At 40.3% G+C, this 27,467-nt stretch overlaps 1 protein-coding gene across 3 annotated transcripts in view; it reads left to right on the top strand.

Annotated features, from left to right (window-relative positions):
• Positions 1-27,467, top strand: part of LOC139761328 (ATP-binding cassette sub-family G member 8) — a 186,950-nt gene that overhangs the window by 108,427 nt on the left and 51,056 nt on the right. The window contains exons 16-17 of one of the 3 annotated variants that reach the window (XR_011715501.1): positions 7,342-7,407; positions 7,672-9,434. The gene's annotated coding sequence lies outside the window, so the exon portion shown is untranslated. The other 2 variants (XR_011715500.1, XM_071685394.1) reach the window with 2 other exon arrangements.

The raw sequence follows: 27,467 nt of genomic DNA, 5'->3' as shown, positions 1-27,467 counted from the left end.
TTAGGTCTACTCTTGTATCGCACTTTATGATATTAACCATGTCAGATTGATATAAAATCAGTTAACATTTTAGTTTGCATTATTTTGTAGAGCTGTACATAAACGTCACATGATTTTTCAAAAGTGCACCTAGTGGTACACAGTTAGGTTTCAAGAGCATACAGTTATCTATCAGTTTGGTGATAGGAAGGGATCAACTGGGTTTGGCCCCCTCCAGTCCTGCACAGTTACTACATGACAATACACCACAATACAGTTATCCTGCATGCTATGGATGTGAACACATATGATGATTGGAACATGAAACACAGCATCCAAGATTGCCCTGGGGTTGAGGGGGAATTAAAGGATAACATGAGACACTTTAACCAAATTTCTAGTGAGGTCCAAAGGAGTAGCCTGCTACTATGATTTGGGAGAATGGTACAGATATTCCTTACTTTATGATGGCATTGCATTCCTGGAACACACATTCCAAGTGAAAAACTGGAGACTGGAAATTACTGTACCTGGAAATGGGATAAAGGGAGGTTGTAATCCTGAGATGAGATTTTTCAACCTAATTTTCACTCAAAAATATGACTAAAGTGCCAGAAAATGTATGGATCAGTGCAGATACATATTAATGTCATACTTTTTATGCACATTCACCATTTCCCATATCAACAGGAAAAGATGGAGAGATAATCTCATTCACACACATCCTCATGTATGATGAACTGAAAACCAAAATACCTCGTCCACAGTTAGGCCCAACGGACCTTTCTCTGGTTTCCCTTAACAATTTCATATGCCCTACTTCCGCCCATTGACTGCATATCATATGTATACCACATCTCTCCAGTTCACTCTATCCTTTGCATCCCTTGCATCCTCCTCCTTGTATGTTCAGGCCCCGAACCTTCAAAGCATCTTTCATTCCATTCATCAATATTCTCCTTAGTTTCCCTCTTTTCTTGTTCTCTCCCCTTCTGATATGTATACCTTTTATTCTTATTTTTTCTTAATTTACATAAGAGGCTCCAGTCATGGACAGATGTCCACATCAAGGCTGGGACTTAGATGAAATATAGGGAGTTTAATGAAAGGAAAAAGGTTTAATAAAAGGAAAAAGGAAGGGACAAGGGAAACTATTTACAGGTTTTGGAGGAAGTGAAAAACATGTCTTTTGAAATGTGCTAAGTCATACATGTAGTTATTGGGAAAGACATGAAATGGTAGAAAGGTCCAAAGCTTCAAAATTTAGGGAAAGAAACAGTTATTAAAATGGCCCACACTTGAGTTACCAGTGGCCACACAGTTATCATGTGACACAGTAGCTTGCTGAGTATTGCATGATCTGGGGAGGGGCATAGGATAAGTAAGTGGAGCATCAGGGTAAGCAGGAGTGTTAGGGATTAAAAGGCTTTGAAGCAGTAGATATCAGAGTAATAGGACGATAGTTAGAGGGGTTAGAATGGTCATCCTTCTTAGATATGGGATGCTACAATGTATGGAACAGAAGTTCAAGCACAGTTGCAGGTTCAGAGGCACATTCTTTCATTACATAGGGATGCATGCCATCTGCCCCATAAACCTTTCTTGTGTCCAGAGAAAGAATCACTTTTTGGATAGTTCACAAAGTGATTATGGGGAGGGGCATAAGATTAGTAAGCAGAGCATCAGGGTGTGCAGGAGTGTTAGGGATTAAAAGACTTCAAAGCAGTAGATATCAGAGCAATAGGACAATAGTTGGAGGGGTTAGAACGGTCACCCTTCTCAGATATGGAATGTTGCAATGCATATTTCCAAGGAGGGGATATTATTCCCCTACCTGAGCCCTACCTCTCATTGGCAGCAGAGTCACTTTTTTTTGTTGCTCTCTCTCTACCTGAAGCATTCCTCTTCCTCCAGGTCCACTCTATTCAAATAAACACTCAAGCCATCCTGTTTCATACTTTGTCTATATATCTCTGAGTGACTGAATATTTGTCACTGATTTGTATTTGTTGTTTATATCTGCTTAAAGTGATGTAAAGTCGATAATGATATATAAATTTTGAAGGTAGGTCAGGGTAGGTGAGAGGTGTGTCTGACACTAACCCTCAGTGTGCCAGTGCAGTGATGAAAAAGTTTGATCCTCAAGCAGAAGAGATATCTAGACCCCAGACTGTGAATTAGAGCCAAAGTCATCTTTATTCTTCACAAGCTGACTACAAATGTGTACAGCACTTTCAGATACACCTCTGAAATTATTTATACACATCCTCAGCACACCCAGTGAATGAAATGAAACATGGAATTCCACAATATTTCACTTCACAGACCTAGCTGATTTATCAAGTGAGACCACTGTCTCCATTCACACCACTTTTATAAGCAAAATGCTTCCTGAGCATACAATTTTTAATCTCTCCTCTGGCATATTCATCTTAAATATTCCGAAACCTACCTCATTCTTTTATTACATATATCCATCTTTTCCATGGCAGCCTTCTCCTTCACTATTGACTGTACTACTGTATATATTCCTGTACAGCCTATACCATCCTAATTGTAATCCTGTTCCTTTCTAATGATTTCACGTTACACATCCTTCTCTCATCTTTATTTACACACTGTTAATCCTCCCAGTTACAACTATACAGTACAAGTTGTCTATCTTTAGGACTCATCTTCTACTTCTCACCTATAGAAACCTAGTTTTTACATCACTGTATCAGAGCTGGATCAAGTACTCCTTTATACAAACTTCTCAAACACTTTTTTTTTTCTTTATGCTTGATCACCGTTTCCCATATTAGCAAGGCAGTGCCAGGAACAGACCAAGAAAGGCCTCATCTGCTTACATCTATTCTCTAGCTGTCTTGGGTAATGCACCAAAACCACAGCTCCCTATCCACAACCAGGCCCCACAAACCTTTCCATGGTTTACCGTGGACAATTTACATGCCCTGATTCAGTCCATTGACAGCATGTCGACCCTGGTATGCCGCATCTTCCTAGTTCTCTCTGTCCCATGCACGCCTTTCATCCTCTTGCATTCCCAGGCCCCAATCTCCCAGTATCTTTTTCTTTCCATCCTTCCATCTCCAATTTAGTCATCATGTTCTGGTTCCCTCCACTTCTGATGCATATATCCTCTTTGTAAACCTATCCTCTCTGATTCTCTCCATATGTCTAAATTATTTCAGCAAGCCCACTTTTGCTCTCTCAAACACTTTTTATTACCACACATCTCTCTTACCCTTACATTAGTTACTCGATCAAAGCACTTCACACCACATTTTGTCCTCAGACATATTTCCAACACATCCACCCTCTGCACAGCTTTGCCTTTACCTTGCCTCACATCCATGTAATACTACTGGGACTGCTATCCCTTCAGACATCCATTTTTGCCCTACCAAATAATATTCTCTCTTTACACACACTAGTCAGCACTCCCAGACTCTTCATCCCCTCATCCACCCTGTGACTCTCTTCCACTTCCATGGTTCCATTTACTGCCATATCCACTCCCAGGTATCTTAAACACTTCACTTCCTCCATTTTTTCCATTCAAACTCACACGCCAAGTAACCTGTTCCTCGACCTTGCTAAAATTAATAACCTTGCTTTTGTTCACATTCACTCCCAAGTTTCTCTTTTTACACTCACTTCCAAACTCAGTCAACAACTGCTGTTTTTCACTTAAATCTTCCACCAGTACTGTGTCATCAGCAAACAGCAGCTGACTCACATCCCAGACTCTTTTATTTCTCACAAACTACATACTCACCCCTCTCTTCAAGACTCACATTTTCCTCCCTCACCACCCCATCCATAAATATATTGAACAACCATGGTGACATCACCTATGCCACAGACTTATGTCTCTTGGAACCAATCACTTTCCTCTCTTCCTGCTTGTACACAAGCCTTACTATCTGTATGTATCTATATCTCTGACACCTGTTTCTTTCTGGAACTCCCTCAAAGGGATGACTACAGCAATAGAGTCTTCATAACTGGTAAGCTCTTGTGCCACTTATTAGCCTTTAGTACCTCACCCTTAGCAGGCCACTGGCAGAGGGCAACTTTTAGTGCAGTGTTTGCTGAGGCTCCTACCAAATGTTTCTACTGATTATTTCAACCTGCTAATGCTCCTGCCTAATGTTCCCACTAATTACTTCTACATAAAGTTTCAACCTAATGTTCCTAACTACTACTTATGCTTATGATAAAAACTTCTCTGCTTCTAGCAGCTTTCCTCCTACACTATATTGTTAAGACCTTCCACAAAGCACTTCTGTCAACCCTATCATATGCTTTCTCCAAATCCATAAATGCCACATGCAAATCCATATGCTTTTCCAATTATTTCTCATATGTATTCTTTACAGCAAACACCTGATCAACACATCTCCCACTTCTAAGACCACACTGCTCCTCCTCAATCTGATGCTCTGTACTTGTCTTCACTCTCTTTGTCATTGCCCTCTCACTACATTTCAAATGACCTGTCCCTTTACACTGTTAAACTTGATAACTTTGTTATTATAATATCAATCTTAACTTCTTTCACATACACTTTCCTAATCTCAGACACAAGATTCCACAGTTTCTCACTTGAATCTGCCACCAGCACTTTATCTTAAGCAAACAACTGACTCACTTCCTAGGTCCACTCTCCCCTGACTGCATACTTGCTCCTCTCTCAGAGACCCATGCTTTCACCTCCCTCACTACCCCATCTACAAATTAATTAAACAGCCATGGTGACACCACACACTCCTGCTGGAGATCCACCATCACATTGAACCCACTTGTTTTCCTTTCTACCTACTCACATGCATGCCTATCTATATTGTTAAAAGCTCCTCACTGCTTCTGGTAGATTTTCAATACCATACATTTGTAGCACCTACAGAGCATCATTGTCAACCCTATCATAAGCTAGTTTTCCTCCAACACCATACATTAGTAGTACCTGCAGAGCATCATTGTCATCCCTATCATATGCTTTCTCCAGATCCATGAATGCCATATACAGATCTTTCTGTTTCTTTAAATATTTATCAAGGCATTGTTGAGAGCAAAGACCTCATCCATTTATCTATCTGGAAACCGCATTATTCTTCCCCAATCTGATGCTCTGTGCATGTCACCACCACCTCAATCATTATGCTTCCATACAACTTGCCACATACACTCAACAAGATTATACCTTTGTAATTCAAACTCTCATATTTGTGCCTCCTCTCTCCTTCATGCAATGGCATTATATAGGTATTCCACCAATCCTCATGCACCTCACCAGAATCTATATATGATGAAAATCCTGAAAAAGTAATCACCAACAGTCACCCTCTGCCTTAAGATCTTCAACTGTGATACCATCCACTTCAGCCACCTTGCCACATTATATTGTATACAAGGCTTTTTACCACTTCTTTTTTCACCAATTTCTTGGCATGACTCACTCATTTTACATACCTTCCTAACTCAAACACCCTGCATCTGCCACCTTATCAAACACATTCAACAGTCCTCAAAGCATTCACTTCAACTCCCCTTCACCCCATCAGGAGCTGTTCCCCATTTCCCAACTTAACCTATTCTTTGATTTGTTCTCATGTTCTTTTCACACTATTAACCTCCTTCCAAAACATTTTCTTAGTATCCCTGAAGTTTGCTGATTCTTGCTCACCCCAGCTCTCATTTGCCCTCTTTTTCACTCCCTACACCTTCCTCTTGACCTGTTGCTCTTTCGTATACGTCTCACACTCCTTCCTTGTGAGTAGTGCATATACACCTCTTTTCTCTTTCATAAGCAACTCGACTTCACCATCCCAACACTAATTTTCCTTTCTCACTTGCCCACCTTCTGCATTCCACACACCTCTCTCACACATTAGCATTGCTTTCTTAAACACTTCCCATTCCTCACCAACTCCCTAAGCCTCATAAACTCTTACCTTTTGCCATTCACACTCAGTCTTTCCTGATATTATTTACACAGGCCTCTTTTCCAAAACCTTCCACAAATCATCACCCTTGCCTCCACCAGGCAGTGATCAAACATCCCACCAGCTTCCCATCTTAGCATATTTACATCCAAGTCTCTCTTATGCATGCCTATCAATTAGTACATAATGCATAATGCCTATGTACCATATTTTCTACTCCATGTATGCTTATATGTGTCTCTCTTTTTAAACTAGGTATTCCCAATCGCCAGTCTTTTTTCAGCATACAGCTCCACAACATTTTCATTCACATCACTGACTTCCCTATGCCTTCAACTGCCACATTACTCACTTTGGCATTCAAATCACCCATCACTTATTTCAGATATCTTGCATTAAATCTATTGACACACACGCTCAATTTCTTCCAAAGCAATCACCTCAATTTGTCAAGGTTTTTCACAGCCATATACATAAAAACTTGTAATCACCCACCTCTTGTAATCCACTTACATTTTTACCAACATCCACCTTGGGCTAACTTCTGTATGGCCTTTCATACATTCCCTCAACTTGTTCAGCAAAAGTGCTACCCCTTCCTAAGCTCTTGTCCTATTGCTAACCCCCTAACTTTACCTTAAGACATTTCCAAACCATTCTTCTCCCATACCCTTGAACTTAATTTACTAAGAACTAGAACAAGTTTCCTCTCTTCAAAGATATATCCTATCTTTTTCCTCCTCTCTTTTTAGTTACAACCAAACACATTTATACAACCCAACCTGAACTTTTGAAGAGAATGACCATTCCTTGCTTGGTTCCTTTTTCTGTTCCAGCTCTAGAAAATGAAATACAAGAAGGGGAGGGTTTCTAGCTCCTCTTCTGTGACATGCAGGGAATATATAGGAAGTATTCTTTCTCCCTTAACCCAAGGGATGTTTATTGTAAGTATTTACAAGAAAGTCATAAGATATTGTATTTAAGTAAAGTATAATGCAAATGTTGGTGTTGATGGTAGGAAGGGCATGTTGGAGTATATATAAATGAAGGACCAGGGTTGCTTGGCTTTCAATCTAAGGATGGACATTTGAGGAGTGTGTCCAGAGATAATTGAACACTAAATTTTCTGCTAAATAACCATTATACTCACTGGTATATTATGTTGATTGTGATCTTCAGTGTAAATTACATTGACTAACATCATGGGGCCTCAAACTTTACTTCCTTGCTAATTCTTTTCCTATTTTTCTTCTTGCTTGAAGCACAACATTTATTGTGGTGTTTTGCTCTCATAGTTGTGGGAATTTTTATGTTTACGTTATTCTATTTATTTTTTGACAGACACCATAGATGCAAAATACTGTATAGTAATACACTGTAAACTGATGGATATCTGTACATGTGCTTTCAGCACCATAGAGTAACCCTGATTGTGAAGACGGGCTGCACAGATCTGCCTCCTGCATATCACTTTCAGGTAAAGTTGCTTATCAAAGCTGGTATGACTACAAAGTATGAATCTGTAAGCTAAAAACAAGACATGCAAAAGTTATGTTTGTAGCAAAGTAACTAAATACCTTAGTAACACAAATGTGCACAAAAATATCCTTCATAATGACTTTTACCAATGATTACAGATATATAATACAATCACTCAGCTTAAGATTGTGTTGATTTTGCTGCTAGTATTTTAAAAGGTTGTTTTACATGTAACATAATCAAGCTATTCACACTTGGCCAGATATTTATCTGGCCAGTCACAGCAAGTTTGTAGCCTGGTCTTCACCTGTTGGGAAACAACATTACAAGTGTGGCATCATCCCAAATTGTGGTGATGGCATCTTTATAGGTATGTGCAGATGTTCTAATACCCTGTGCATCTGTGTTCATATTTGTTGTGATCTGAGTAAGTATATATATTTATTGTTTAGATTATGATGTATAAAAGTTAGTCTTCTATGTTCCATGTTTATATTTGTAAGTACTGTACAATCATGCTTACCTAACACCGTATGCTTTTCTCTTGTTGATATAAGGTTAGTCACTTGTTTTTCATTTTGAACAAGAATAAACAATCATGTGCAATATCAGCACATTTATAACTCACAAGAGTGAGCTCTTTATTAACTGACATATCATTCTAAGTATTGTTTTGTAAATAACACTCATCTTAATGCATATGGATGAGTCTCACCAGATTTCACCATGACAACGAACAAGGATTGCTAAAAGAAATATAGAACAAGTACCACATAATAAGATTCAGAACAAGTACTACATACTTTATAGATTACAGAAGTGCCACTTCTTTCATGAACTATAGAATTGGTGCCACTTATGAACTGCAATGTAGCTGCCACCTTAGTCATGAGTTACAGAACTAATGCCTCTTGCTACATGAACTACTGGGAAGTCTTTAGTCAGGCTGATGCCGTGATAATGGTATAAAGGGAAAGGACTGAATGACATAATACTTCATGTGCAATGAACACTTTTCTGGGGAATGGCAGAATCCCAATAAGTCTTATGAGAAAAAGGATTTAGTTTACCTCATGAGATCAACCTGTACTTGATGATGCTTTACAAACCAAAGCCCTTTTGTGCATCTGATAGCAGGTTGAGTTAGAAGCCATATCCATAGAGAAGATGAGACTTCCTTCAAAGCGTCAGGATATTGAATGATGCAAATTAAAACCTCAAGACAGGATGTATTTTTTGAAATTGGTGTCCTTCATTCCTAGATATTCTATATTTGTAGCAAACCATGAGTTAAGCAAAGGTTGAAGGTTATACCAGATCAGTAGCTTAAGCTTGTTTTATTATTAAAAGTGGTGCATTTTTTAGAATAGTCAGTTACTTGTGTAATTTTGATGGACTTATTTTGATATAATTCTTTTACTACTTTTGTAACTCATTTATACACATATCTATTTATTGTCATGAAGGTGCTCTTTAGTATTTTGGAAGAAAAACTGTACATGGTGTAGGCAGGTTATGTACATAAAAAGTTCAGATGAAATCATCCAGCTATTTATTTCATTGTAATTACTGTTATATAGTTTGTTTGTAAAAGACAACAATGTTAATATAGATTAGAAGACTGGTGTTTGCTTTATAATTTTGATTAAAAGATGTGGTGATGAAATCATCTTTCACAAGAAATCAATTCTTTTTAGCTCTCTTTGCAAAGGAAAATACTTCTGGCATTGAAGATGGCAGTATTGGCCTGTGAGAAGTAAATTCTAGAAACACATAATGGTTTTAAGATTTGTATTTAGTCACAAGTGTAAATTATTCATGTTGTGTATATAAGGATTTGTTGTTTATTATTGCCTTCAATACCTCCTCATAATTTATAGTCTTGCTTTTGTATCATGAGATTAAGTATAAGTGTATGTGCATGTCCATATATGCATGTCTTTGCATATGTGTGTGTGTGTGTGTGTGTGTGTGTGCATGTGTGTAAATAAACTGTGACATCATAAATTGTATTATTTCATTCAACTTTGTTTGCAGGATTTGGCATTAATGATGTTATTGTGGTCTGCCAGTGGGGTAAGGGTAGCAGACAACCTTGGATGGCAGGTGCTGTGGGGCTAAGACTCTAGCCTTGTAAAAGCAGCAAACAACCCCTGATAGAGGGTGCTTTGTGGACAGGATCCTTACCCTTTAAGGGTAGCAGACACAACGGCAGATGGAGAGCATTCTAAAGCCAGTAGTCTCACCTTGTAAGGGCAGCCAGCACAATAGCAGATGGTGGATATTCTAAGGTTAGGAACCTTGCCTTATAATGGTAACCAATTTCCAACATGTTAATTCAGCATCACTAAACCATTTAGTTAGAGATTGAATGAAATGTAAAAGAGCATTTTCTTTACATATATCAAAGACATGACTTAAATTTTAGAATGTGCAAATTTTTAGAATGTGTGAATTTAGTACAGATATTTCTCAATTTAAGCATATTTGATTCATGCCATTTATTGAATAATATGCATATCCATTTTGGCTCTGAGTGAAACGAAGCTCAAGGTTAAAGGGGAAGAGTGGTTTTGGAAGTAAAGTCAGGGGTTGGTGAGAGGACAAGAGCAAGGGAACGAGTAGCACTACTCCTGAAACAGAAGTTGTGGGAGTATGATATAGAGTGTAAGAAAGTAAACTAGATTGATATGGGTAAAACTGAAAGTAGATGGAGAGGGATGGGTGATTTTTGGTGCCTATGCACACGGGCATGAGAAGAAAGATCATGAGAGGCAAGTGTTTTGAGAGCAGCTGAGTGAGTGTGTTAGCAGTTTTGATGCACGAGACCGGGTTATAGTGATGGGTGATTTGAATGCAAAGGTGAGTAATGTGGCAGTTGAGGGAATAATTGGTGTACATGGGCTGTTCAGCATTGTAAATGGAAATGTTGAAGAGCTTGTAGATTTGTGTGCTGAAAAAGGACTGGTGATTGGGAATACCTGGTTTAAAAAGAGAGATATACATAAGTATATGTATGTAAGTTTGTTAAGTATTCCTGGGAAATTATATGGGAGAGTATTGATTGAGAGGATGAAAGCATGTACAGAGCATCAGACTGGGGAAGAGCAGTGTGGTTTCAGAAGTGGTAGAGGATGTGTGGATTAGGTGTTTGCTTTGAAGAATGTATGTGAGAAATACTTAGAAAAGCAAATGGATTTGTATGTAGCATTTATGGATCTGGAGAAGGCATATGATAGAGTTGATAGAGATGCTGTGTGGAAGGTATTAAGAATATATGGTGTGGGAGGCAAGTTGTTAGAAGCAATGAAAAGTTTTTATCGAGAATATAAGGCATGTGTGCGTGTAGGAAGAGAGGTAAGTGATTGGTTCTCAGTGAATGTTTGTTTGCGGCAGGGGTGTGTGATGTCTCCATGGTTATATAATTTGTTTATGGATGGGGTTGTCAGGAAGGTGAATGCAAGAGTTTTGAAAAGAGGGGCAAGTATGCAGTCTGTTGTGGATGAGAGAGCTTGGGAAGTGAGTCAGTTGTTGTTTGTTGATGATACATTGCTGGTGGCTGATTCGTGTGAGAAACTGCAGAAGCTGGTGACTGAGTTTGGTAAAGTGTGTGAAAGAAGAAAGCTGAGAGTAAATGTGAATTAGAGCGAGGTTATTAGGTACAGTAGGGTTGAGGGACAAGTCAATTGGGAGGTAAGTTTGAATGGAGAAAAACTGGAGGAAGTGAAGTGTTTTAGATATCTGGGAATGGATTTGGCAGCGGATAGAACCATAGAAGCGGAAGTGAATCATAGGGTGGGGGAGGGGGCAAAAGTTCTGGGAGCGTTGAAGAATGTATGGAAGTTGAGAACATTATCTCGGAAAGCAAAAATGGGTATGTTTGAAGGAATAGTGGTTCCAACAATGTTATATGGTTGCAAGGCATGGGCTATAGATAGTTGTGTGGAGGAGGGTGGATGTGCTGGAAATGAGATGTTTGAGGACACTATGTGGTGTGAGGTGGTTTGATCGAGTAAGTAATAATAGGGTAAGAGAGATGTGTGGTAATAAAAAGAGTGTGGTTGAGAGAGCAGAAGAGGGTGTTTTGAAGTGGTTTGGTCACATGGAGAGAATGAGGGAGGAAAGATTGATCAAGAGGATATATGTGTCAGAGGTGGAGGGAACGAAGAGAAGTGGGAGACAAAATTGGAGGTGGAAAGATGGAGTGAAAATGATTTTGAGTGACCGGGGCCTGAACATGCAGGAGAGTGAAAGGCGTGCAAGGAATAGAGTGAATTGGAACAATGTGGTATACCGGGGTCGACTTGCTGTCAGTGGATTGAACCAGGGCATATGAAGCGCCTGGGGTAAATAATGGAAAGTTCTGTGGGGCCTGGATGTTGAAAGGGAGCTGTGGTTTCGGTGCATTATACATGACAGCTAGAGACTGAGTGTGAATGAATGTGGCCTTTGTTGTATTTTCCTAGTGCTACCTTGCGCACATGTGGGGGGAGGGGTTGTTATTTCATGTGTGGCAGGGTGGCGATGGGAATGAATAAAGGCAGACAGTATGAATTATGTACATGAGTATATATGTATATGTCTGTGTGTGTATATATATGTATACGTTGAGATGTATAGGTATGTATATTTGCGTGTGTGGACATGTATGTATATACATGTATATGTTGGTGGGTTGGGCCATTCTTTTGTCTGTTTCCTTGCGTTACCTCACTAATGTGGGAGACAGCGACAAAGTAAAATAATAATAATAATAATAATAATGATAATGATAATAATAATAATAATAATAATAATGATGATAATAATAATGATAATAATTTTTTTTTTTTATTATAATAATAATAATAATAATAATAATAATAATAATAATACGTATGTAAGTAGGAGAGATGGCCAGAGAGTATTATTAGATTATGTGTTACTTGATAAGCGCATGAAAGAAAGACTTTTGGATGTTAATGTGCTGAGAGGTGCAACTGGAGGGATGTTTGATCAATATCTTGTGAGGCAAAGGTGAAGATTTGTAGAGGTTTTCAGAAAAGAAGAGAGAATGTTGGGGTGAAAAGAGTGTGAGAGTATGTGAGCTTTGGAAGGAGACTTGTGTGAGGAAATACCAGGAGAGACTGAGTGCAGAATGGAAAAAGGTGAGAGCAAAGGACGTAAGGGGAGTGGAGGAGGAATGGGAAGGATTTAGGGAAGCAGTGATGGTTTGCGCAAAAGAATGCTTGTGGCATGAGAAGCATGGGAGGTGGGCAGATTAGAAGGGGTAGTGAGTGGTGGGATGAAGAAGTAAGATTATTAGTGGAAGAGAAGAGAGAGGCATTTGGATGATTTTTGCAGGGAAATAGTGCACATGATTGGGAGATGTATAAAAGAAAGAGGCAGGAGGTCAAGAGAAAGGTGCAAGAGGTGAAAAAGAGGGCAAATGAGAGTTGGGGTGAGAGAGTATCATTAAATTTTAAGGAAAATAAAAAGATGTTTGGGAAGGAAGTAAATAAAGTGCGTAAGGCAAGAGAACAAATGGGAATATCGGTGAAGGGTACTTATGGGGAGGTAATAACAAGTAGTGGTGATGTGAGGAGGAGATGGAGTGAGTATTTTGAAGGTTTGTTGAATGTGTTAGATGACAGAGTGGCAGATATAGGGTGTTTTGGTCGAGGTGGTGTGTGAAGTGAGAGGGTTAGGAAGAATGATTTGGTAAACAGAGAAGAGGTAGTGAAAGCTTTGCAGAAAATGAAAGCCGGCAAGGCGGCAGGTTTGGATGCAATTGCAGTGGAATCTATTAAAAAATGGGGTGACTGTGTTGTTGACTGGTTGTTAGGATATAAAATGTATGTATGGCTCTTGGTGAAGTGGCTGAGGATTGGCAGAATGCATGCATAGTGCCATTGTACAAAGGCAAAGGGGATAAAGGTGAGCGTTCAAATTACAGATGCATAAGTTTGTTGAGTATTCCTTGGAAATTATATGGGAGGGTATTGGTTGTGAGGCAAGTTGTTAGAAGCAGTGAAAAGTTTTTATCGAGGATGTAAGGCATGTGTACGTGTAGGAAGAGAGGAAAGTGATTGGTTCTCAGTGAATGTAGGTTTGCGGCAGGGGTGTGTGATGTCTCCATGGTTGTTTAATTTGTTTATGGATGGGGTTGTTAGGGAGGTAAATGCAAGAGTCCTGGAAAGAGGGGCAAGTATGAAGTCTGTGGGGGATGAGAGAGCTTGGGAAGTGAGTCAGTTGTTGTTCGCTGATGATACAGCGCTGGTTGCTGATTCATGTGAGAAACTGCAGAAGCTGGTGACTGAGTTTGGTAAAGTGTGTGGAAGAAGAAAGTTAAGAGTAAATGTGAATAAGAGCAAGGTTATTAGGTACAGTATGGTTGAGGGTCAAGTCAATTGGGAGGTGAGTTTGAATGGAGAAAAACTGGAGGAAGTGAAGTGTTTTAGATATCTGGGAGTGGATCTGTCAGCGGATGGAACCATGGAAGCGGAAGTGGATCATAGGGTGGGGGAGGGGGCGAAAATTTTGGGAGCCTTGAAAAATGTGTGGAAGTCGAGAACATTATCTCGGAAAGCAAAAATGGGTATGTTTGAAGGAATAGTGGTTCCAACAATGCTGTATGGTTGCGAGGCGTGGGCTATGGATAGAGTTGTGCGCAGGAGGATGGATGTGCTGGAAATGAGATGTTTGAGGACAATGTGTGGTGTGAGGTGGTTCGATCGAGTAAGTAACGTAAGGGTAAGAGAGATGTGTGGAAATAAAAAAGAGCGTGGTTGAGAGAGCAGAAGAGGGAGTTTTGAAATGGTTTGGGCACATGGAGAGAATGAGTGAGGAAAGATTGACCAAGAGGATATATGTGTCGGAGGTGGAGGGAACGAGGAGAAGAGGGAGACCAAATTGGAGGTGGAAAGATGGAGTGAAAAAGATTTTGTGTGATCGGGGCCTGAACATGCAGGAGGGTGAAAGGAGGGCAAGGAATAGAGTGAATTGGAGCGATGTGGTATACAGGGGTTGACGTGCTGTCAGTGGATTGAATCAAGGCATGTGAAGCGTCTGGGGTAAACCATGGAAAGCTGTGTAGGTATGTATATTTGCGTGTGTGGACGTGTGTATGTACATGTGTGTGGGGGGGGGGCATTTCTTTCGTCTGTTTCCTTGCGCTACCTCGCAAATGCGGGAGACAGCGACAAAGTATAAAAAAAAAAAAAAAAAAAAAAAAAAAAAAAATTGGTTGTGAGGGTTATAGCATGTACAGAGCATCAGACTGGGGAAGAGCAGTGTTGTTTCAGAAGTAGTAGAGGATGTGTGGATCAGGTATTTGCTTTGAAGAATGTATATGAGAAATACTTGGAAAAGGAAATGAATTTTTATGTAGCATTTATGGATCTGGAGAAGGCATATGATAGAGTTAATAGAGATGCTCTGTGGAAGGTATTAAGAATATATGGTGTGGAAAGCAAGTTGCCAGAAGCAGTGAAAAGTTTTTATTGAGGATGTAAGGCATGTGTACGAGTAGGAAGAGAGGAAAGTGATTGGTTCTCAGTGAATGTTGGTTTGCGGCAGGGGTTCGTGATGTCTTCATGGTGGTGTGATTTGTTTATGGATGGGGTTGTTAGGGAAGCGTACGCAAGAAATTGGGAGAGAGGGGCAAGTATGCAGTCTGTTGTGGATGAGAGAGCTTGGGAAGTGAGTAAGTTGTTGTTCGCTGATAATTTAGCGCTGGTGGCTGATTTGGGTGAGAAACTGCAGAAACTGGTGACTGAGTTTGATAAAGTGTGTGAAAGAAGAAAGCTGAGAGTAAATGTGAATAAGAGCAAGGTTATTAGGTACAGTAGGGTTAAGGGACAAGTCAATTGGGAGGTAAGTTTGGACTGAGAAAAATTGGAGGAAGTGAAGTGTCTTAGATATCTGGGAGTGGATTTGGCAGCAGATGGAACCATGGAAGCAGAGGTGAGTCACAGGGTGGGGGAGGGGGCGAAAGTTTTGGGAGTGTTGAAAATTGTGTGGAAGGCAAGAACAATATCTCGGGAAGCAAAAATGGGTATGTTTGAAGGAATAGTGGTTCCAACAATGTTATATGGTTGCGAGGCATGGGCTATAGATAGGGTTGTGCGGAGGAGGGTGGATGTGTTGGAAATGAGATGTTTGAGGACAATATGTGGTGTGAGGTGGTATGATCGAGTAAGTAATGAAAGGGTAAGAGAGATTTGTGGTGATAAAAAGAGTGCAGTTGAGAGAGCAGATAGGGTGTTTTGAAATGGTTTGGTAACATGGAGAGAATGAGTGAGGAAAGATTGACAAAGAGGGTAAATGTGTTAGAGGTGGAGGGGACGAGAAGTGGGAGACCAAATTGGAGGTGGGAGGATGGTGTGAAAAAGATTTTGAGCGATCGGGGCCTGAACATGCAGGAGGGTGAAAGGCGTGCAAGGAATAGAGTGAATTGGAACGATGTGGTATACCGGGGTTGATGTGCTGTCAGTGGATTGAACCAGGGCATGTGAAGCTTCTGGGGCAAACCGTGGAAAGTTTTGTGGGGCCTGGATGTGGAAAGGGAGCTTTGGTTTCGGTGCATTATACATGACGGCTAGAGACTGAGTGTGAACTAATGTGGACTTTGCTGTCTTTTCCTAGCACTACCTCATGCGTGTGCGGGGGAGGGGGTTATCATTTCATGTGTGACGAGGTGGCAGTGTGAATGAATAAAGGCAGCAATTATGAATTATGTCAATGTGTATATATGTATATGTCTGTGTATGTATATATATGTATACATTGAAATGTATAGGTATGTATATGTGCATGTGTGGACATGTATGTATATACATTTGTATGTGGGTGGGTTGGGCCATTCTTTTCTTTGTTTCCTTGTGCTTCCTCACTAATGCGGGAGACAGCGACAATGTTTAATAATATAAATGATAAATATAATAATTTACTCTTCTTCATAGTTTATGCAAGCCCACATTTGGAATGACACAATCATCCTTGGGTTGGCAGCATGTGGTGTAGAGTTGGCAGTGCCATGTGAGAAGTGCACGTATGCATGGCATGGAACAGTACTACAGTATTTTGTGTTGCAGTATACTGTATGTTGCGTGTGCTTTGCCCTTGCCTCATGCCACTAAAGCTTCCTGTGGTGTAGTGGTTGGTGTTCCTTACCATGACACATTCACAGGCTGGCCAGGGTCAAGTGCATAGGTTCAAATCTTGCTCATGGCAGTCTGTCCACAGTCAACCTAGCTGTTCATCCACCTCTAGGGGTTGGTTGACAAGACATCTTCTACTGTCATATCATTGTCACATTATAGTTATTCACTATTTTATCTCATTAACACATCCATCATCATGGAGTCCCAGCCATAATCCTCAAAAAGGCAAAAACAATAATACCAAAACCAGTGACGATTATTAAGGCGAAGTCTGGATGAGGGCAAAATTGCAGAAATTCACAAATTGGCTTATGTAACACTAATACTCAAAGGAGGATGTAAGCTAATACCTAAACAATACAGTTAGCTTGGCTTCACATGTAATAAAAGTTTTTGAAAAAGTGATAGATAAAAATATATCAAGAAATCTGCTCAAGAATAGTTACATAAATGAAGGCCAACATGGATTTGTGTCATGAAAAAGCATGCAAACCCAATTAGTAGTTCATTACAATGACATGTATGAAAGTTTAATCCAAGTAAAAATAATGGATACTGTTTTATTTGACCTCAAAAGCATTTGACAAAATAAACCAAGGATTTTGCCAGAGAAAGTAGCTTAATAAGACATTGAGGGTAAAACACGAAAGTTAGTTTAAGAGTTTCTAATCGGGAGAATGTTCTAAGTGATAGCAAACTGAACCATGTAACAGACATCGACAGTGACACAAAGAAAAGCATAATTAGGAGCTTTGCTGATAACACCAGAGTGAGCAAAATGATTGGATTAGAAAATTAGATGGAGAAGCAAAATGATTTGAACACAATTTACAAATGGGCAGAAGTGAACCTAACAGGGAAAAGCAGTGTGGTTTCAGAAGTGGTAGAGGATGTGTGGATCAGGTGTTTCCTTTGAAGAATGTGTGTGAGAAATACTTAGAAAAGCAAACGGATTTGTATGTAGCATTTATGGATCTGGAGAAGACATACAATAGAGTTGATAGAGATGCTCTGTGGAAGGTATTAAATATATATGGTGTGGGAGAAAAGTTGTTAGAAGCAGTGAAAAGTTTTATCAAGGATGTAAGGCATGTGTACGTGTAGGAAGAAAGGAGAGTGATTGGTTCTCAGTGAATGTTGGTTTGTGGCAGGGGTGCGTGATGTCTCCATGGTTGTTAAATTTGTTTATGGATAGGGTTGTTAGGGAGGTGAATGCAAGAGTTTTGGAAAGAGAGGCGAATATGCAGTCTTTTATGGATGAGAGAGCTTGGGAAGTGAGTCAGTTGGTGTTCGCTGATGATACAGTGCTGGTGGCTGATTCGGGTGAGAAACTGCAGAAGCCAGTGACTGACTTTGGTGAAGTGTGTGAAAGAAGAAAGCTGAGAGTAAATGTGAATGAGAGCAAGGTTATTCGGTTCAGTAGGGTTGAGGGACAAGTCAGTTGGGAGGTAAGAGTGAATGGAGAAAAACTGGAGGAAGTGAAGTGTTTTAGATATCTGGCAGTGGATTTGGCAACGTATGGAACCATGAAAACAGAAGTGAATCATATGGTGGGGGAGGGGGCGAAAGTTCTGGGAGCGTTGAAGAATGTGTGGAAGTCGAGAATGTTATCTTGGAAAGCAAAAATGGTTATGTTTGAAGGAATAGTGGTTCCAACAATGATATATGGTTGCGATGGGTGGGCTATGGATAGAGTTGTGCGGAGGAGGGTGGATGTGCTGGAAATGAGATGTTTGAGGACAATATGTGGTGTGAGGTGGTTTGATCGAGTAAGTACTGAAAGGGTAAGAGAGATGTGTGGTAATGGAAAGAGTGGTTGAGAGAGCAGAAGAAGGTGTTTTGAAATGGTTTGGTCACATTGAGAGAATGAGTGAGGAAAGATTGACCAAGAGGACATATGTGTTAGAGGTGGAGGGAATGAGGAGAAGTGGGAGACCAAATTGGAGGTGGAAAGATGGAGTGAAAAAGATTTTGAGTGATCGGGGCCTGAACATGCAGGAGAGTGAAAGGTGTGCAAGGAATAGAGTGAATTGGAACGATGTGGTATACCGAGGTTGACGTGCTGTCAGTGGATTGAACCAGGGCATGTGAAGCGTCTGGGGTAAACCATGGAAAGTTCTGTGGGGCCTGTATGTGGAAAGGGAGCTGTGGTTTCAGTGCATTATACATGACAACTGGAGACTGAGTGTAAGTGAACGTGGCCTTTGTTGTCTTTTCCTAGCACTACCTCATGCACATGCGGGGGGAGGGGGTTGTTATTTCATGTGTGGCAGGGTGGCGATTGGAATGAATAAAGGCAGACAGTATGACTTATGTACATGTATATGTATATGACTGTGTTATACATATTTTCACGTTGAGATGCATAGGTGTGTATATTTGCAGGTGTGGACGTGTATGTATATACATGTGTATGTGGGTGGGTTGGGCCATTCTTTCGTCTGTTTCCTTGCGCTACCTTGCTAACGCGGGGACAGCGACAAAGTGAAATAGAAATAGATAAAAATGTTGATTGAGAGGGTGAATGCATGTACCAAGCATGAGATTGGGGAAGAGCAGTGTGGTTTCAGAAGTGGTAGAGGATGTGTGGATCAGGTGTTTGCTTTGAAGAAAGTATGTGAGAAATACTTAGAAAAGCAAATGGATTTGTATGTAGTATTTATGGATCTGGAGAAGGCATATGATAGAGTTGATAGAGATGCTCTGTGGAAGGTATCAAAAATATATGGTGTGGGAAGCATGTTGTTAGAAGTAGTGAAAAGTTTTTATCGAGGATGTAAGACATGTATACCAGTAGGAAGAGAGGAAAGTGATTGGTTCTCAGTGAATGTCAGTTTGTGGCAGGGGTGTGTGATGTCTCCATGGTTATTTAATTTGTTCATGGATGGGGTAGTTAGGGAGGTGAATGCAAGAGTTTTGGAGAGAGGGGCAAGTATACAGTCTGTTGTGGATGGAGAGCTTGGGAAGTGAGTCAGTTGTTGTTCGCTGATGATACAGCGCTGGTGACTAATTTGGATGAGAAACTGCAGAAGCTGGTGACTGAGTATGGTAAAGTGTGTGAAAGAAGAAAGCTGAGAATACATGTGAATAAGAGCAAGGTTTTTAGGTACAGTAGGGTTGAGGGATTTGGATTTGGCGGCGGATGGAACTATGGAAGCGGTAGTGAGTCACAGGGTGGGGGAGGGGGCGAAAGTTCCGGGACCGTTGAAAAATGTGTGGAAGGCGAGAACATTATAGTGGTTCCAACAATGATATATGGTTTTGAAGCGTGGGCTATAGATAGAGTTGTGCGGAGGAGGGTGGATGTTTTGAAAATCAGATGTTTGAGAATATGTGGTGTGAGGTGGTTTGATCGAGTAAGTATTGAAAGGGTAAGAGAGATGTGTGGTAATATAAAGAGTGTGGTTGAGAGAGCAGAAGAGGGTGTTTTGAAATGGTTTGGTCACATGGAGAGAATGAGTGAGGAAAGATTGACACAAGAGGATATATGTGTCAGAGGTGGAGGGAACCAGAGGAAGTGGGAGACCAAATTGGAGGTGGAAAGATGGAGTGAAAAAGATTTTGAGTGATCAGGGCTGAACATGCAGGAGGGTGAAAGGCGTGCAAGGAATAGAGTGAATTGGATCGATGTGGTATACTGGGGTCGAAGTGCTGTCAATGGATTGAACCAGGGCATGTGAAGTGTCTGAGGTAAACCATGGAAAGTTCTTGGGGGCCTTGATATGGAAAGGGAGCTGTAGTTTCGGTGCATTATACATGATAGCTAGAGACCGAGTGTGAATGAATGTGGCCTTTGTTGTCTTTTCCTAGCACTACCTTGTGCACATGTAAGGGGAGGGGGTTTTGCATTTCATGTGTGGCGGGGTGGCGACGGGAATGAATAAAGGTGAGACAGTTGCACCTCTCAGCACATTATCATCCAAAAGTCTCTCTTTTGCGCTCCTATTAATTAACACATAATCCAATAATGCTCTCTGGCCATCTCTCCTACTTACTCACATATACTTATGTATATCTCTCTTTTTAAACCAGGCATTCCTAATCATCAGTCCTTTTTCAACACACAAATCTACAAGCTCTTCACCATTTCCATTTACAACACTGAACACCCCATGTACACCAATTATTCCCTCAACTGCCACATTACTCACCTTTGCATTCAAATCATCCATCACTATAACCCAGTCTCATGCATCAAAACTACTAACGCACTCACTTAGCTGCTCCCAAAACACTTGCCTCCCATGATCTTTCTTCTCATGGCCAGGTGCATATGCACCAACAATCACCCATCTCTCTCCATCCACTTTCAGTTTTACCCATATCATCTAGAGTTTACTTTCTTACCCTCTATCACATACTCCCACCACTCCTGTTTCAGGAGTACTGCTACTCCTTCCCTTGCTCGTGCTCTCACTAACCCCAGACTTTACTCCCAAGACACTCCCAAACCACTCTTCCCCTTTACCCTTGAGCTTCGTTTCACTCAGAGCCAAAACATCCAGGTTCCTTTCCTCAAACACACTACCTATCTCTCCTTTTTTCTCATCTTGGTTACATCCACACACATTTAGACACCCCAATCTGAGCCTCCGAGGAGGATGAGCACTCCCCACATGACACCTTCTTCTGTCTCCCCTTTTAGAAAGTTAAAATACAAGGAGGGGGGTTTCTAGCCCTCTGCTCCCATCCCCTTTAGTTGCCTTCTACGACATGTGAGGAATGTGTTGAAAGTATTCTTTTTCCCCTTTGTTATCTTTTCCTAGCGCTACCTCATGCACATGCAGGGGGATGGGGGTTGTCATTTCATGTGTGGCAGGGTGGCAACAGGAATGAATAAGGGCAGACAGTATGAATTATGTACATGTGTATATATGTATATGTCTCTGTATATATATGTATACGTTGAGATGTATAGGTATGTATATGTGCTGTGTGTGGACGTGTATGTATATACATGTGTATGTGGGTGGGTTGGGCCATTCTTTCGTCTGTTTCCACCCCGCCACACATGAAATGGCACCCCCCTTCCCCCACACACATGCGAGGTAGTGCTGTGAAAAGACAATAAAGGCCACATTCATTCACACTCAGTCTCTAGCTGTCATGTGTAATGCACTGAAACCACAGCTCCCTTTCCACATCCAGGGCCCACTAAACTTTCCATGGTTTACCCCAGACACTTCATATGCCCTGGTTCAGTCCATTGACAGCACGTTGACCGTGGTATACCACATCGTTCCAATTCACTCTATTCCTTGCATGCCTGTACGTTCAGGCCCCAATCGCTCAAAATCTTTTTCACTCCATCCCTCAACCTCCAATTTGGTCTCCCACTTCTCCTCGTTCCCTCCACCCTTACGCATACATCCTCATTGTCAAGCTTTCCTCACTCATTCTCTCATGTGACCAAACCATTTCAATACACCCTTTTCTGATCTCTCAACCACACTCTTTTTATTACCACACATCTCTCTTACCCTTTCATTTCTTACTCAATCAAACCACTTCACACCACATATTGTCCTCAAACATCTCATTTCAAACACAACCATCCTCCTCTGCACAAACCTATCTATATCCCATGCCTCACAAGCATATAACATTGTTGGAAGCACTATTCCTTCAAACATACCCATTTTTGCTCTCCAAGATAAAGTTCTCGCCTTCCACACATTCTTCAACGCTCCCAGAACCTTTGCCCCCTCCCCCACCCTGTGACTCACTTCCACTTCCATGGTTCCATCCACTGCTAAATCCACTCCCAGATATCTAAAACACTTCACTTCCTCCAGTTTTTCCCCATTCAAACTTACTTCCTAATTGACTTGTCCCTCAACCCTACTGAACCTAATAACCTTGCTCTGATTCACATTGACTCTCAGCCTTCTTTTCTCACATACTTTACCAAACTCAGTCACCAGCTTCTGCAGTTTCTCACCCAAATCAGCCACCAGTGCTGTATCATCAGCGAACAACAACTGACTCACTTCCCAAGCCCTCTCATCCACAACAGACTGCATACTTGCCCCTCTCTCCAAAAATCTTGCATTCACCTCCCTAACAACCCCATCCATAAACAAATTATACAACCATTGAGATACCACGCACCACTGCCACAAACCAACATTCACTGAGAACCAATCGCTTTCCTCTTTTCCCTACTCATACACATGCCTTTCATCCTCAATAAAAGCTTTTCACTGGTTCTAGCAACTTACCTCCCACACCATGTACTCTTAATACCTTCCACAGAGCATCTCTATCAATTCTATCATATGCTTTCTCCAGATCTACATACTACATACATGCTACATACAAATCCATCTGTTTTTCTAAGTATTTCTCACATACATTTTTCAAAACAAACACCTGATTCACACATCCTCTGCCACTTTTGAAACCACACTGCTTTTCCCCAATCTGATGCTTTGTACATGCCTTCACCCTCTCAATCAGTACACTCCCATACAATTTCCCAGGAATACTCAACAAACTTATACCTTTATAATTTGAACACTCACCTTTATCCCCTTTGCCTTTATACAATGGCACTATGAATGCATTCCGCCAATCCTCAGGCACTTCACCAAGAGCCATACATACATTGAATATTCTCACCAACCAGTGAACTACACAGTCACCCCCTTTATTAATAAATTCCACTGAAGTGCCACCCAAACCCGCTGCCTTGTCTGTTTTCATCTTCCACAAAGCTTTCTCTACCTCTTCTCTGTTTATCAAACTGTTCTCCCTGACCCTCTCACTTCACCCACCACCTCAACCAAAACACCCTATATCTACCACTCTTATCGTCAAACACATTCAATAGACCTTCAAAATACTCACTCCATCTCCGCACTTCACCACTACTTGTTATTACCTCCCCTTTAGGCAGGAAAGTATGAAAAAAAATTGTAGTCAGAAGTGTGGGTTGTGCTAATACAAAAAGAACTAAGTACCACCAAGAAAGACATGTCATCACTGGACAATGTAGTGCTTACCACCGTCTTAGTAATACACTCTCATTACAAGTTTCTTATATCTTCCTGGGTGAGTTGAGGAATATATCACTTGTTTCTTGATCATTTCATTTTTCTTGTAGGATGTTTTTTCTTTTCATGACAGGAATTATTTTTCATTTAAAAAAAGAAATTTTCTAGAGACTGGAAAAGTATGGTGTTGCACTACCAGGTTGGATATCATGATAAGTTTATAAAGATATACAGAAAAAAATGTTGGTATAAACATAAATTCATCAGTTGACTGGGTCTTCTATAGTATTATAGGTGTATTTCATCGACTTCATTGCAATCTTATTAAATTTTGTTGGTATTCTCTGCTATTCACTGGTTGTTGAAGTTTAGGTATACTGGGAGTTTTCCATATCATTAAAAATTTACCAAATTAGGCCTATTTTCTCTCCAATCCATAGTGTTTCTGAATCATAGATTGTCAGTTCTCCTAGGCTGTTTCTCTCACTTCCCTCAGTCTCTCACTTCTAAGAAATGCTTTCGAACATCCCAAATTTGTATGCCTGTTTAAGTATCCTGTGGCTATGCATCTTCATATCAGATTTCTTGTCTGTATTTCTCCATCCTCCTAAGTTCCTTCATTTCTCCACTTTCTCACTTCAAATCCACCACCTGAAGTATTGCCTGCACCTTCTGCCCTTCTCTGGCTGCTCTTTCATCCTTCTTCATCAGATGATTTTCCTCCAGCTCAAAAACTATCAATGACTCATGCTTGTTAACCTCTTTTATCAGCATGGTGACCCATCTTTCTGTTATCTCCTGCAATCTTGCAATGTCTTCCAATTTATCTCTTACCTTACTTAAAATTTTTATTTTCATTGCCACACAGCTGTCCCGAACAATATTTGTTCATTCAACTCTTTCATCTATTTAGCCACATGCTTACTTAATGCATCTGCTTCCTCCTGCACAATTGTGTTGTGCTTATCCAAGATTTCTAGGTTTGTGTTCTTCAATTGCTTCAACTACTGTTGAGCAGTCATTTCCCATTCTAAAATCCTGTCTTGGTTTTGTCTTTGATTTTCTACTTGTTTACCCATGCTAAGTGTATCCTCCAATTCTTTAATTTTACCCATCATGCTTCCTCATAGATCTGAGCAAGTATACCTGTATTTTACTGCCCCTAGCACAGACCTCCCACTTCTGCAAAATGTCCTTCAGATCTCCTTCTAGTACCTTTAGCACTTTTCATGATCCCAACAATGGACTCTCTCTCTTCCAAGCAATATGTTTGTAGATGAAGCTTGTTTACTCCCACATTATCCATAAAGTACACTATCTCAGCTGCCTGATACTCTATAAAGCCATGCTATCATTAATCCCCCATGAGTATCACTTGGAATCAAAATCAGTGTCTTCCTTTGTTGTCTCATTTACTTTTTAATCCTCCTTTCCACTCCCATATTGCTTAGATTTCCCTTAACTGTAGCAGGACACAATGCCTTGGTGCTTAAAGAAACAGGCCTATCCTGGTTTCTTCTGTTCTTACCTGTTCTGGTACGACTAGATGGAATGAAGAAAGAAGTGAGGGGATGAACGAGAGATTTGGTATAGCAGGGAATGCAAAGGAATTGTGGAGAGGCAGAGAAGGTGAAACATAATACATGAGGTGGTTTAGGCACATGGAAAGAATGTTTGATAGGTAGTTTACAGTAAGAGTGTATGATAATACAATTAAAGGGGAATAGTGTGGAAAAGTATTGGAGAAAGAGAAATGGTAGAAGAATGCATGGCATTATATAAGTGAGGAAGGCTTGTAAGGACAGAGATAAGTGGAGACTTTTTTGCCATGGCCATCCCCTTGATGGGAGTTCCCAGAGGAAACGGGCATCAGAGATATAGATAAAACCTATTCTAGCTTGGGGAACCTTGTCTGCTTGGTTCATGCAATGTTTGTGTTGTTAGTGTTGCATTTGTTGGGTGTGGTAGATCTTTGTATAGAGGCTGCTAAAGTTTGAGGCAGGAGAAAGCTTTTTATCTATACTTGGAGTTGGTAAATAGTTGTCTTGGTTTGCTAATGCAAACAGCTGAGTTCCAAGCATGTTGAGGTGGGATTGTATTGGGAGGATCTTTGTTTCATTTTGTAGGTGTTGAGCATTTGAAGTGGTGAAGCAACCAGTGATTGCTATGAGTTCTTTAGTTTAGCGTAGTTTGCACTTTGTTATATATGCTTGTGAAGGGATGGACACCCAGACAGGTGAGGTGTAGGTTAGGGTGAAGCAGACGAATTGTGAGTTGAGATTGCTAAGGAATTCTTTGTCTTGACCAAATCTAGTGCGAGTGAGCCTTATCAGGGCATTTCATTTATGTGTTGCTTTTGTGATGATGTGTTTGACATGAGGAATTAATCTCATGGATATTACGTGTGATGCCTTGAACCGTTGGTGTTTTCTTCAGAGTGATATTCCATACAAGGTGACTGGACATTTGCTGGATTTGTCTGTAATTCTCTATTTATACTTTGAGGGGAGGGAGTTTTACACTCCTAGGGACTCCATCTCTTGAATGCTTTATACCGTTATACAACCAGTTGAATTTATGTATGCTGTCTGTTAAAAGAAGAAGGCAATTGAAGACATCTGTGAAGATGCAGATATTTTGTTTTGATCAAGCCATTCTTCCATTTATGTGATACAGTGCTGCATGTTGTTAATGCTGCTGTGGTGTCAGGGTATTGCTATGTGATTATAAGGTTGTCAGCCTATGAGAGGACCTTCATGTTGTGGTTTGCTGGAGGTCTTGTAGGAAGAAACTGAAAACTGAAAAGGTTTGTAGGAAGAACTGCTCCTTTAATATTATAAATGCTTACGGAAATTATTTTTCCTTTAAGTCATTTCACGTAGAAGGAAAATGAAAGGTTTTATTAAACACATTTTATCATTTTCACATAAAATTGTTTTAACATCCTAGATAAAAGGAGTCCTCTGTACATATTTACAGCATTAAAGACATCTTATTCTGTAAGCACTATCTTTATATATCATACAATCAAGTCACAGAAACCTCACCAAGTAGTCAGGGTGTGTTTATAATGTGGCAACAAAGTAAACAAATCATATGTTAACAGATAATTACAATGATCTTTATTAAAACATGAAAGGCAAATAAGAGTCAATATCCACTTCAACAATGAGAAGTCCTACCCTGATATCAGTATTCCATTCACAAAGCAAATGATGAAATTACTGTAATATGCTTTCAAAGCCATGAACTGCAGTTATGGGAATTGATATTTACAGAGTTGTGCATATTCTTAAAAGAAATAGTATAAACCTGAATGGCTTAGCATGATACCATGGAATTCTTTCAGATTATACCTGCTCTTTTGAACTTTCATATGAATAGTCACTTGATGAATATCAAAACAATTCCTGGATACATCGGTACTTGCTCCAAATGTACAGTCTTGTGACATTCTACACAACAGCATTAAGGTCAGATGAAAGGTATGACTCTGGAACTGGTCTAGGCTGAAAGATGCACAGATTACTGAACAGGAGGAGGCAAAGAGGGAGGCAGCACTGTTATATGAGAGAGAAAACCAGCACAGACTATAGGTGGCTAATAATAGCTCAGATGAGACCAGTCCTAGAAAACAATGAGGACAATGTATATTCTATTAAATGAAGAGCATAGAACTGCCTCATGTTAAACAGAAAATACTGATCATATATCATATAGTATATTAAACCTGCTAATAAATACAGCATATGCATATAATCAGCTGAGAAATGACATTCCAAGCAGTAGGGAAGTCACAAGAGAGTAAGATGGCATGTTTATAATGATGATGATGACTATTTCATCCTTACCAGACTCCTCATGGGAAGGTACTACAATGTAAAATATTGATCCACTTCACAAATATTACTTCACACAAT

This window comes from Panulirus ornatus, chromosome 40, assembly GCF_036320965.1.
Source record: "Panulirus ornatus isolate Po-2019 chromosome 40, ASM3632096v1, whole genome shotgun sequence".
Taxonomy (NCBI): domain Eukaryota; kingdom Metazoa; phylum Arthropoda; class Malacostraca; order Decapoda; family Palinuridae; genus Panulirus; species Panulirus ornatus.
This window is presented reverse-complemented; position numbering and strand designations above follow the sequence as displayed.